The 11,339-nt window shown below is 37.0% G+C and overlaps 1 protein-coding gene across 1 annotated transcript in view; it reads left to right on the top strand.

The window, feature by feature from the left end:
- The first annotated feature begins 9,712 nt into the window (after positions 1-9,712).
- LOC118335017 (ATP-sensitive inward rectifier potassium channel 10) overlaps positions 9,713-11,339 on the top strand; it is an 11,971-nt gene continuing 10,344 nt past the window's right edge. The window contains exon 1 of the mRNA XM_035671189.1: positions 9,713-9,961. The gene's annotated coding sequence lies outside the window, so the exon portion shown is untranslated. The remainder of the gene's footprint in view (positions 9,962-11,339) is intronic.

The raw sequence follows: 11,339 nt of genomic DNA, 5'->3' as shown, positions 1-11,339 counted from the left end.
TCGGGTGCGCAGCAACGGATGATGCGTTCAGGAGCTCCCTCCCCAAACAAGAGTCAAGAATGTGTCTGGACGGAAATGATGACAAAATGAACTCGAGGGTTTTTTTTTTTTTTTTTAAGGCAGTGACTGTTAATCTGTTAATCTAAATGTAAACAGAAGAGCTTCCTATTGGCAGAAATAGAAACAGTGTGGAATGAAAGTATCACAGTAGGTTATTATATCTCTGTGAAACTGATGGAAAATAGTCTCATAAACATAACTCATTCATGTTTTAAATACTGTAAAATGTTGTAAAAATGTCAAATATGCTGTTTTAAATGTAAGTAAATAATTTCTGCCAGAAAACACATAAATTATACTCAAAACTGTCAATTAGGTTTCTTTAGGCCAGGGGTGCCCAAACGTTTTCCCTTTGGGGGGCCAAAATGAAACTTAATGGTGGGACACGGGCCAAAAGCAAGCACCTATTGTACTGTAAATATGCAAAGTGGTGCTAACCTCCCAAGTTACCTTAATTAACTGACTTCCTACTCAAAGTGTCACTCTGGTATCAGATTATGACAAGTAAATAATAATTAAGGATCCTACATATTTAAAGAGCATTTTTTACATTTTACCATAGCCATTTATATTCTCTTTATACAATTAGTATCATTATTTTCTGTACTAGAAACATCTGGACCTCACTTTGGGCAGCCCTGCTTCAGGTTACGCCTCAAATTTAAATGATCAAAATGTCAAATTTGTCCCATAAGAGTTATTTTATTTTCAGAGTTAGTCTACTTAGTGCAAGAAAAAGGAAGACCAGACATTGTTATCTATTTTTAAAACCTTTATAGTAATATAAGAAAAAGATAAGATAAGAAAACCTTTATTGTCCGCACAATGGTGGGAAAATTGCAGTTTGCAAAACAGCATAACAGAAAGGCAGAATAAAAAAAATAACAGAGCACAAAGAGTAGCTTATATACATCATTAGGCCATATAGCCAACCTAATTCTTTACAGCTGTCGTGTTCATATTAAGAGGAAACTGGTTTATATGAAAAGCTTCAATATAATTAATCCTGGCTTTTCTATTATTCTGTCCTATAATCCAGTCTTTGTTAGTCATTTCCCCCTTTGTTCCGCCTACGTGACCACTTAAGCGTACTAACTGAAATTTCCGACCGTACTTTAAGGCAGCATACAGCATTTCTCACAACGTGGTCGTGTTGCCTTTGGTGCTGATGCAATCGACCTGCTGGAGACATAAAAAAAGAAAAAGATTTGACCTTCAGATCTGATGGTTCATTATAGTTTCCTACTAATAACTAAATATGAAAAATTTAACTATTATTTCTTGGAAAGCTGCCAATAACTAATTTGTTAATTACAACTAAAGAACCCCCTTCTGTATTTGAAGACCATTGAACGACAAATGAAGAATACTGTTGATTTTTCAAGTTTCAATGACATAAAATTCCATTAAATTAGTACAGAAATAACTGTTCAATATCACTGTATTATTGCCTCCAGGGATTACAGAAAGAAGTAATTCACTCTCCCATACAACATTCATTCATATCTGTTGGTAAAGTCTCTGCCTGAAGAAGGAGGACACTGCTCATATTCTCAAAAGGAGAAACGACTTAAAAGATTTAAGATGGCAGGTGTTGAAGAAGCACAGCCTCGCCAAGCTCAGGTTCATCTAGTTATCATCTGGTTTCATCAGCTGACAAACACTAATTTACAACCAGTGGTAACAGTACTCAGGTACTTTAAACATCTACAGCAGTAAAATGCAAAAATACACATTAATGCAACAATAATATTAATAAGTGAGACAGTGCTGGGAAGTAAAGCACTTCTTCACTGCAAAATAAGTACTTTTACTTTCATACTTTAAGTACATTTTGCTGATAATACTTCACTAATTTTAAGGATTTGTACACAGGGCTGTTCCTTCTAGTGGAGTGTTTTCACAATGCGGTATCAGGACCTGAATAGTTATTCCACCACTAACACTATTCAGGATTAAACTGAACCCTAGAGAAGAATTTCTCCGGGATTGTGTGAGCGGCAGCAGTACAGAAGAACCAACAAGACATACCAGACTTTAACCCCACTAACACCTACAGCAGACATGCAATTATCACACTGTCACAACACCAAAGTGCCTGATGAGCAACAAAAAACCGATTGTTGTGCCAAATTAGAATTTACTTAAAAGTCGAAAGCTCTGGAAACAATGTAGTCAGTTGACTTTGAGTTAAGGCTGTTTTGCCAAACTAGTTTTTACCAAGATAAAAGAACTTTTTATGAACTGATGACTTTGCAGTTCTTACAGACAGTTGGTCTGAGGGTGGTGCTAGGAAGAAGGGCACGGCTGCATTATAATTAAAAGCTTTAACTCCTTTGGGAGTGAGAAAGGGCTCAACACATTTGTAGTCAGCCTCTTAGCTTATGAGACAGACTGTGTGCAGGGTTGACTTAATGGATATTGGTGGAACTAGAGGAGAGCTTGTAGATTGGAAAAAGGAGACGGTTCTGTGTAGATTTAGTGCATTTTAGCCTGTTGGTGGTGTTAGACAAAGAGTCATCATCATGGAAATATGACCATTGGTGTTAAAGCTCTGGCCATTCATCAAAGCGTTGATCAAGGGGAAATTACAACCTGAGGGTAATGCTAAAAAAAAGGCCAAAAAGGTTGTGAAAATCTTTAGGATAATCCTTGATAAAGCAGATTAAATGGCAATCAGGGCGATATTCATGTGATGTCAAGCTCTTGATTGAATTTTAAATACTAAGACAGATTGATTAATATACATACAGTCAAACTAGTGAGCCAAACAGAGATGATTTTAATGTGCATATGCTTTTGAAATATTGGTGAGTGTATATGAACAGATACTGGACACTGTTTTCTGTGTGCATGTATCAGTGGTGTAAATATATTCAGATAATTTAAGTAAAAGTAGCAATGCCACATTGTCGAAATAATCAAGTCAAAAAGTTGTTTTTATCTTGTTTTTAACTAAAATTTCAAAAGTATTAGCACTATACAAAATACACTTTCAATATCAATATATAAAAGTCCTCATGCAGAATGGTCTCTATCAGTATTATATCATTATATTATGGTCATTATTATTGATGCATTTACATGTAAGTGGCACTTTATGTTGTAGTTGAATGCTGTAGTAGGAATTTACAGGCATCTTTAAAAAAATTAATTTAGGTACAGTACTTGAATAAATGTGCTTAGTTACTTTCCACAGCTGGTATGTAAATATACATCTGTGTGTGTGTGTGTGTGTGCATGTTTTGTTTAATGTACCTTATGAGAGCCGCACAGAGCATCCAGTGTTACTCACTGTTATGTAACTTCTAATCTGTATTCACACAGTTGTCAGGCCTTTATACCGTGAGTGCCAGCCAAAACCCTCTGCTCCCATTCTCCAAACAAATTAAGATTCACCAGTGGGAAGGGTTTTGCATTGCTAAAAAACAAAACAAAACAGGAAAGATACAAGCTTTCATTGCTTTGTGAGTCGATTGTCTTTTTTAGATCACTTTGTGGCGAAAAAGCTCATTTTGCTTTCAGGAAAAATTGCCATGTTTGTTTCCACTGGTCCGCTGTCCTGCTAACATACTGTACTGCTACTTTAGTATGTTCAGCTCATACTGCACACTACAGAACATGCAGAACAAGACAGATTTTTTTTTTATCAGTTACTCATAATCTTTCTTATTTATGTATTTTATTTGTTTTCTTTTTCTTTGCCTGCCTCCTGCACATTGTACTGCTGGCTACTGAACTTATTTTTGTTTTGCAGCTTCATGCACATCACTTGTTTCTGTGCAGGTGTTGCAAACAAATGAATGGTTATTATGTAACAGCAATTTAACCTTATTGTTAAAGAAACAAACTGGGTCATCTTTTTGTGTTGCTCCACCTGACCCTCTGACTACAGGCCTATGAACTGAACTTTTGAATCTATTTTAGGCATCGTAGCTCCAGGGATGGTTGGCTGGTTGGGACGGCCTGCAGATTGAGTTGTGTTTGGACTATTGGATGGATTATAATGAAGTTTTACATTAGTGGCTCCCAGAGGATGAATCAGAATGACTGTGGTGATCCCCTGATGTTTCATTTAGTGCTAAACATGAGCCTGTTCATATGACATAATAAATGTTCATATGTCAGTATGAGAATTATGATATTCTCAAGGAAAAAGTGTATTAATTATTTTTTGTTTCCTCTGCACTCGCTTCAAAATACTACATAGTGTTTATATAACTTTAACATGGTGTGCTGTTGGTCTGTACAGCAATCTGTGGAGAGTGAACACAGAAAAAAATTACAGTTGCCCGGGGCTGTGCTGTGCTTCTCTGCAGCATTTTAATTCACACAGTCACGTGGCATCCTCACTACTATTGCGGCAAGCCTCTCTAGCCGTGTATGCTCTGAAACAGGAACCGGCCTCTCATGATGCCAATAGTTCCTAAATGTGCTGCAGGGATTCTGACAACATCCACCACACCCTATCTGTATTGTTAAACATGAGTTCATTGCACGAGGTGGGAAATAGAAAATAAACATACTTTACTGATTCTGATCATTTAATTCAGTTCGGTACAAAGATTTATAGTCACCATTTGAATCATCAGGTCATGACAGCTCTATTGACAATAAGTTGGTGCTTCTGAGTGTTTATAGTCTGTTGCTGGTTTGAGCTGTTCAGTTCGGTAAAGGCCCATATAGGTCCTGTTTATTAGACTAATAACTCAACAGAATTATTGCACTGTAACTGTTTCTGTCACTTTCATGGTTTTTCAGTGACCTTGTAACCAGGATGTAACATATTGTATATCATAAATAGTCAATGGTGTTTCCTGTACTCACTGAGGGGAGTTCCAGTGCCACTAATTCAGTCATTGACCCATTTTCTTTAGTTATTTTTTTGTTTTTGGTCAAAATATATATTCCTTCAGATATATATTTCATGTTACTGTTGAATACACTTAAGGAAAAAGGTAGCACACACACAGATTTTCAGGACAAAGTCAACGAATTTCTGTTTCACCAATTTCTTCTGGCCATGTCGACATACTAACATTTTGACCTAGTGCCCTTCATTAGAGATTTATGTTCTTCCAAATCTCCAAATTTGAACCCAAAAAGACACACATTATCAAATATTGTTTTCAGCAGTAACTATTTGTTGTTCTTATCACAAATCTGACCCCATAATTGTGCGTCCTCTTTCCGGCGAGCGGACTAAAGCCTTATTCCCACGAGAAAGAACAGCTGTCCTGAGAATTCCTAGGAAGTCTCAGTAAACACACAAGCAGACAGACACACAAATACACACAGATGAAGTCATCCTGCAAATGACAGAACAAAATTTGTTATCTGGTGCCACCTGCTGGCTAAATTCAAAATTACAAAAGGGCAGCTGGAATAGAGTTTTTTTTTTTGCCCCCTATTTTGTAAAACAGCCTTTCCTTTATTTCCTTTATTTATTAGATGCCTGAGCAACATCTACATGCACCATCACATTTGTATTAACATGAAATGTAGAATTTCTGAAGAACGAGTGCCAACAATAGACCTCAATTGTTATTAATTATAAGCAAAAATGAAATTATGGCAGCCACTTAATGAGTTATTATATATTTATTCACTTTTTTAGTATTATTTTTAGCATTCTTTTTGGAATAGGAATAGATGTTTGTATTGCACTGTTGCATTAACTTTGAAAGAGCAGTGTGTAAGATTGAGTGTCATCTAGCAGTGAAATCGCATATTGCAACCATTTGAATACAGCTAAGCCTTCCAAGCGTGTAGGAGATACCACAGTGGCCACGAAACTTGCGGAAAACACAAAAGGCCCTATATAGAGCCAGTTTGGTTGGTCTTTTCTGGGCTACTGTAGAAACATGGCGGTTCATCATGGCGGCTTCAGTGAAGGAGGACCTGCTCCGTCTGCAGATAAAAAACCCTTATTCTAAGGCAACAAGGTAACCTTTAAGTTATTCTTTAAAAAAAATATAGTAATAGTGTATTGTTTTACTAATACATATTTATAATCTACTGCATTACAACAAGTTCAGTGTTGCAAATAAATGGCTAATGAGTTGATCACATATTGATTGATGGTAAACCGAAAGAATGAAGATAGATTCTTGAAAAAAATACTGACTTGACTCTGGATGGATAATCCCAGCAGGTTTCTAAACTCTCTGTGACCCCTGTGTCAGTGTTTCCACCTCAACTGGGACACCTCAACCGGGACACCACGACCAGTACAGGAAGGAAGTGAGACAGCGAGCCAAACAGCGAATAAATATGCAAGAGATGGGGATAAAGAGCTGGACAAAAGGCTCGGGAGAGGGGGAAAGAGAGCTTCTAAGGATGAATATAACGGAGGTAAGTCCACCAACACCACCACTGACTTGAGCCAAAAGCACTTACTGACCCTGACGCACGCATACACACAAGCATTTACCCCCACACACACACACGCACACACACACAAACAGTTTATTTCCTCCTTCATTCTGTTTGCTATATCTTTTTTCTGCAGAAAGGAAGTGGGGTGAGCAGCTGCTCCTTTTCTCACACCCGAGTTACCGCCGTGTGTGCATGTCATTAACCCACGTTCCTGTTCAGAAATGATGTGCTGTGAGATATAATCTGCAACAACTCAAGAGAGACACTCAGTGGAACATGTTGAGGTTTTTTAAAGCGGAATCAGAATCACGCTATAATCATGCTCATGTCTCATGTCAAGCTCCATGTGTTGACTTGATGATCACATAATGACTAATCTAAAAATGCTTATTATGCAGATAATAAGTTGCCTTATCTCTGTTTTTACTGTAGGACATTATACAATTTTACTGAAATTAGAAGTTGACTTCTGCACCTGCTGTGTAGTTATTTATCTCAAAATGTCATCTCCCAAAAGTCAAAAGTCCCCAAAACCTATTTCAAATAATATTAAGTTTTAATGTGCTGCAGTGGTGGATGAAGTACTCAAATTTGATTTGATTTTACTTTTATTTATGTAGAAATAACAACACCACTGTGTAGAAATACTCTGTTTCAAGTAAAATACATTACTTCAAACTTTTGTGCAAGTAAACATACAAAAATATGATCATCAAAATATACTTAATGTATTAAAGTATGATTACTCATTATGCATAATGGTCCATTTCAAAATCATCACTTTAATGCTGCACCTGGGATTCATTTGAATTACTTTATATACTTAACCTGCTGGGTAGCTTCTGAATTTCCCTTCAGAGATCAATAAAGAGTTATCTGATCTTATCTTAAAGGACAAGTGTGTAAGATTTAGGGGAATCTACTTGCAGAAGCTGAATATAATATTCATAATTATGTATCCGTAAGTGCACATCTGCTTCATGATAGCCCCTCAAAATGTTCACAGTTTTGTTAGGTTTAGGCACTTAAACTACTTGCTTAGGTTTAGGAAAAGATTATGTTTTGGGTTAAAACAAGTATGTTAATCCAGGAAGTTATCTCTGGGGGGTCTGCAAGGCTGCAGAAGCGTAGGGTTAGGGAAGCTTTTCAGTGGATGGCTACTCACTTGGTTACAATCAGGGTTAGGGTTAGGGTTAGGGTTAGTGCATTAAAGTGCATAACTTCTCCACTAGATGCCACTAAATCCTACACACTGGTCCTTTATCTTACAACAATACATCATAATTTGTTTGTTGATTATAGTTTGAGCACTGTGGTTGCCTCTCGGCTTGTCCAGCGTGTACCACTGCGTTATTAAACTGAATCGGCAAAGCAACTAATCTCATTTATTAAATAAATGTAGTGAGTAAAAAGCAAAATATTTCCGGATAAATTGTAGTGGAGTAGAAGTTTAAAGTAAAAGAAAACGGAAATAAAAGAGTTGACTATATACTTCTTCTTTCCACCACTAAAGAAATAAAGTCATATGAAGCCATAAACTAAATGACATTTAGCTATCACCCAACATAGTTGACTGCTGTCATAGGGAATCATAGAAAATGACTTACAGTAAAGGGGAACACACTGATTGTTCCCATCTCTTAATGGGTCGTTTTTTCCAGTTTCCCCATATAATTAGTGTGTGCCTGTAATTTACAATAAATGTACAGAAGTGTGTGTTGAGTCACTCTGGTGCATGGATGAATACAGCATTTGTAGTCTAGTTCACAGGTTAAGGTACAAATGGTTTGAGGACCACTTCATATTCAGTGTAAGAAGGAACATATCATAATTAATATATAATAGTAATAACTTGATTTGTATAGCACTAATATAGGATATGAGAAACAGTAAAAAGTAAAACCAGATAAATTGGATAAAATGATAAATAAAATAATATCGTCCAGCATTTATAAAATGTTTAAAACAAAGTTTAGTTGCCATAACAGCAATGTGTGAACATTGAGAAAAGAGATCTCTCGAGCTGTTGAACCTGGTACGAAAGCTTTTACACTGTTTGTGCAGTTGCTTTTTTTATTTCTTCTATTCAGTGGTTGGAAAACCTTTGGTTAGTTTGGTTTGTCTTTCTGTCTCACTGACTCCTCTCTTCTTTCATTTTTGAGCAATACTACTGCTTCCCACTACTGCTCTGTTCTCCTGCAGATGCAGAAAGCATTGTAATTAGCTGCAGCCTTTGCAGGGTTTAAATGCAACAGATGAACTAAGACGAGATAAGGTTAAGCAAAGTGACAGCTTTGTTATCAGCTTGTTCTTAAAGTAGTAGTAGATGCATCAGAGCCCCGAGACCTGGGTTCAAGTTCCCCATGTTGACAAGCAATTATACAACCACTTCACTGAGGTGCTCTAGAACAGGAAACTGAATCCTTTCCAGCTCCAAGGATGATGCTTATATGCTAGAAGTGCCTCTATCTTTTCCAACATCCTTCACTGTGTAAGTACATGGCAATTTAAAAACAAAGAAATACCACAAAATATTACAAAAGGCCTTTCCTAAACTTTGCACATTTGCAATGGACGAATGGTCCTCATCAACTCCATCCACCTCTCCCTCTTTCAATTAAATAATGCTTTGTCACCCTCTCCTGAGGCAGAATAAGGGGTCGTATTCACCTCACGAACGTCCTTCTTTATGTTTGAGCTTACCAGGACGCTCCGTACGGATGCTCTTGGACACAGCAAATGGCGGGCTGAAGTTATGAATAGGGGGCTCTGTGGTGCCCCCTAAAAGAACTGTGTCTTTCTATGTGTGTGCTGCTGGGGGTGGTCTGTTGGGGCCGCTTGTTGGCGTGTGCCCGTGTGCATTTGTGGAGAATGTGCATGTGAGGCCCTAAACATGTGCATCCATCTGTGTGTGTTTGTGTGCACAGTTGTGGACATTGTACATTTAGTTGGGGCGGGGGGCGAGGGTGTGATGCAACAAAATATGATGAAAGAAAAAGTAATGTTCTGAATCAGATTCTTTCAGGCCAAATTTCAAGGCTGCACTATGATGTATTTGTGCTCCCTTGAGTTAATCTGATACTGAATTGAGACTGGGGGGAGTGGCGATCAATTATTCCAGCAATTACACAGACGTGAGCTGGACACAACAAGAATTCAGGAGTGAAGAAGAGAGAGAGACTGAGGAAAAGAGGAAAAGTGTGTGTGTAAGAGAGAGAGAGAGATGCCTTTTATAAAGCCTAGTCCTGTCTCTTTGGGAATAATTTGTGAGCAGTGAGACGAGGTTTGGGTCAGGAACACAACCCCGATAAGCCAATGACTGTCTCCATAACTCTCCTCAATGGTCTTTCAGTGTTGTGGGACGCAGGCTGCTGAAGTTACTCTTCCTGCAGAATTACAGTCCCAGTTGTGTCGTGTGAGCATGCGTACGACAACAAAGCAGACATGTGGACGAAAGGCTGAGGCTCCGGGCTCCAAACTCCTCTCTGCACGGATCAATTAGATTGCAATCCCAGCTGAAAAGGTAAGCAAACTAATTTCTCTGCAGAGTGCAATGAAAATATGAATAAAAAAGATCTTTGTATGGCGATAAAATATATTTGTTTTCTGATTTAATAAGTGAATATTCTTAAAAGTAAGTTTCTCAATTGTTCCTACCTGGATAATTAAGTTTCCAGAAAGGAAGTGCATATTGTGATAGATTTAAATCAAAATTTTCTTCATTTATATAATGTTTCATTTATTGTCAACTAATATGTATTTACAAATGTATTTTTATTGCATTATCTCCACAGCTAATTGATATATTTCACTGGTAAACAATGGTAAGCTATAAAAAGCTATTTGATTAGGAATTTCTAAATTGGCCAGAATTGGCCAAATTTTAAATTAATTCATTGCCTATAGACTCACACAACCCACATTATCTTAAATTAAATAAACTATTTACTGTGGAGGGATAATTTTGTTTTGGCTGATGAAAATCTGTAATAAGAAAATTACATGACAGTAAGCAGCATCACAAGCTACCTGAAATTTAGATACGTTTTCTTTATCATGATACCTGTTTATGTGCAGCTGCATTATGGACTGTAGAAAGTTGATCCTCAGACGTTTTTTGATGCAGAGTTTGGTATAAAGTTCCTCATGTGATAACAACAGGACCATCAGAGAGGAATGAAACTGAGTTTATGGAAGACTCAAATGTCTGGTCAGAGTTCACATCCAATCAGATCATCGGATTTCACAGCATCAGATTTGACAAACAGTGTCAGTTTGTTTATCCTGCAGTTGTGAAATACACATGCAGTATGTATTCTGAGATTCCATAAAGCCTTAAAAATTATATATATATATATTAAAAAATGGACTTGATATCAGATCACAACATGAGTCAGCGCGGGTAGTGGTTTATAAACCCGCTGCACTTGCACTCACTACACTATAGTAAAAAAAGTGGACAATCATTAAGTTATTTTATTTCTGAGATGTTCAAGGGGCATGATGGAAATAACTCATTGGGCTTAATTGTGTTTTTATCTCTTCAGCCTCCTAATTAAATCAATAAAGAGGTGACCTAAACGGTTTTAAATTACATTGGTCTCCTTTATTTACAATTCAACATATTTCCTTCACTACATCTCCATCACTACCAGAGTAGAGTTTAATATTGTCAAGTACGTAGACATGTTAGCAGTTTTAGACCTGATAGCAGATATTGAGGAAATCTACAATAATTAAATAAAAATAAAAATGAAATAGTAGAAGGAGATGGAGGATAGAGTTGTTTTCTGTTGGAAAGTTATTCTTTTATTCTTTTCTAATACATCCCACCTTATTTAGGTGCCTTACGCAACTCTGTTGTGTTTAAAGTAAATGAGAGGAAAGAAAGGGAAAGAAAG

This window comes from Morone saxatilis, unplaced genomic scaffold (genome assembly GCF_004916995.1).
Source record: "Morone saxatilis isolate NCDOM2014 unplaced genomic scaffold, NCSU_SB_2.0 Contig23, whole genome shotgun sequence".
NCBI classification, from domain to species: Eukaryota; Metazoa; Chordata; class Actinopteri; family Moronidae; genus Morone; species Morone saxatilis.
Note: the sequence above shows the minus strand (reverse complement) of the source record. Positions and strands in the feature narration are given on the sequence as shown.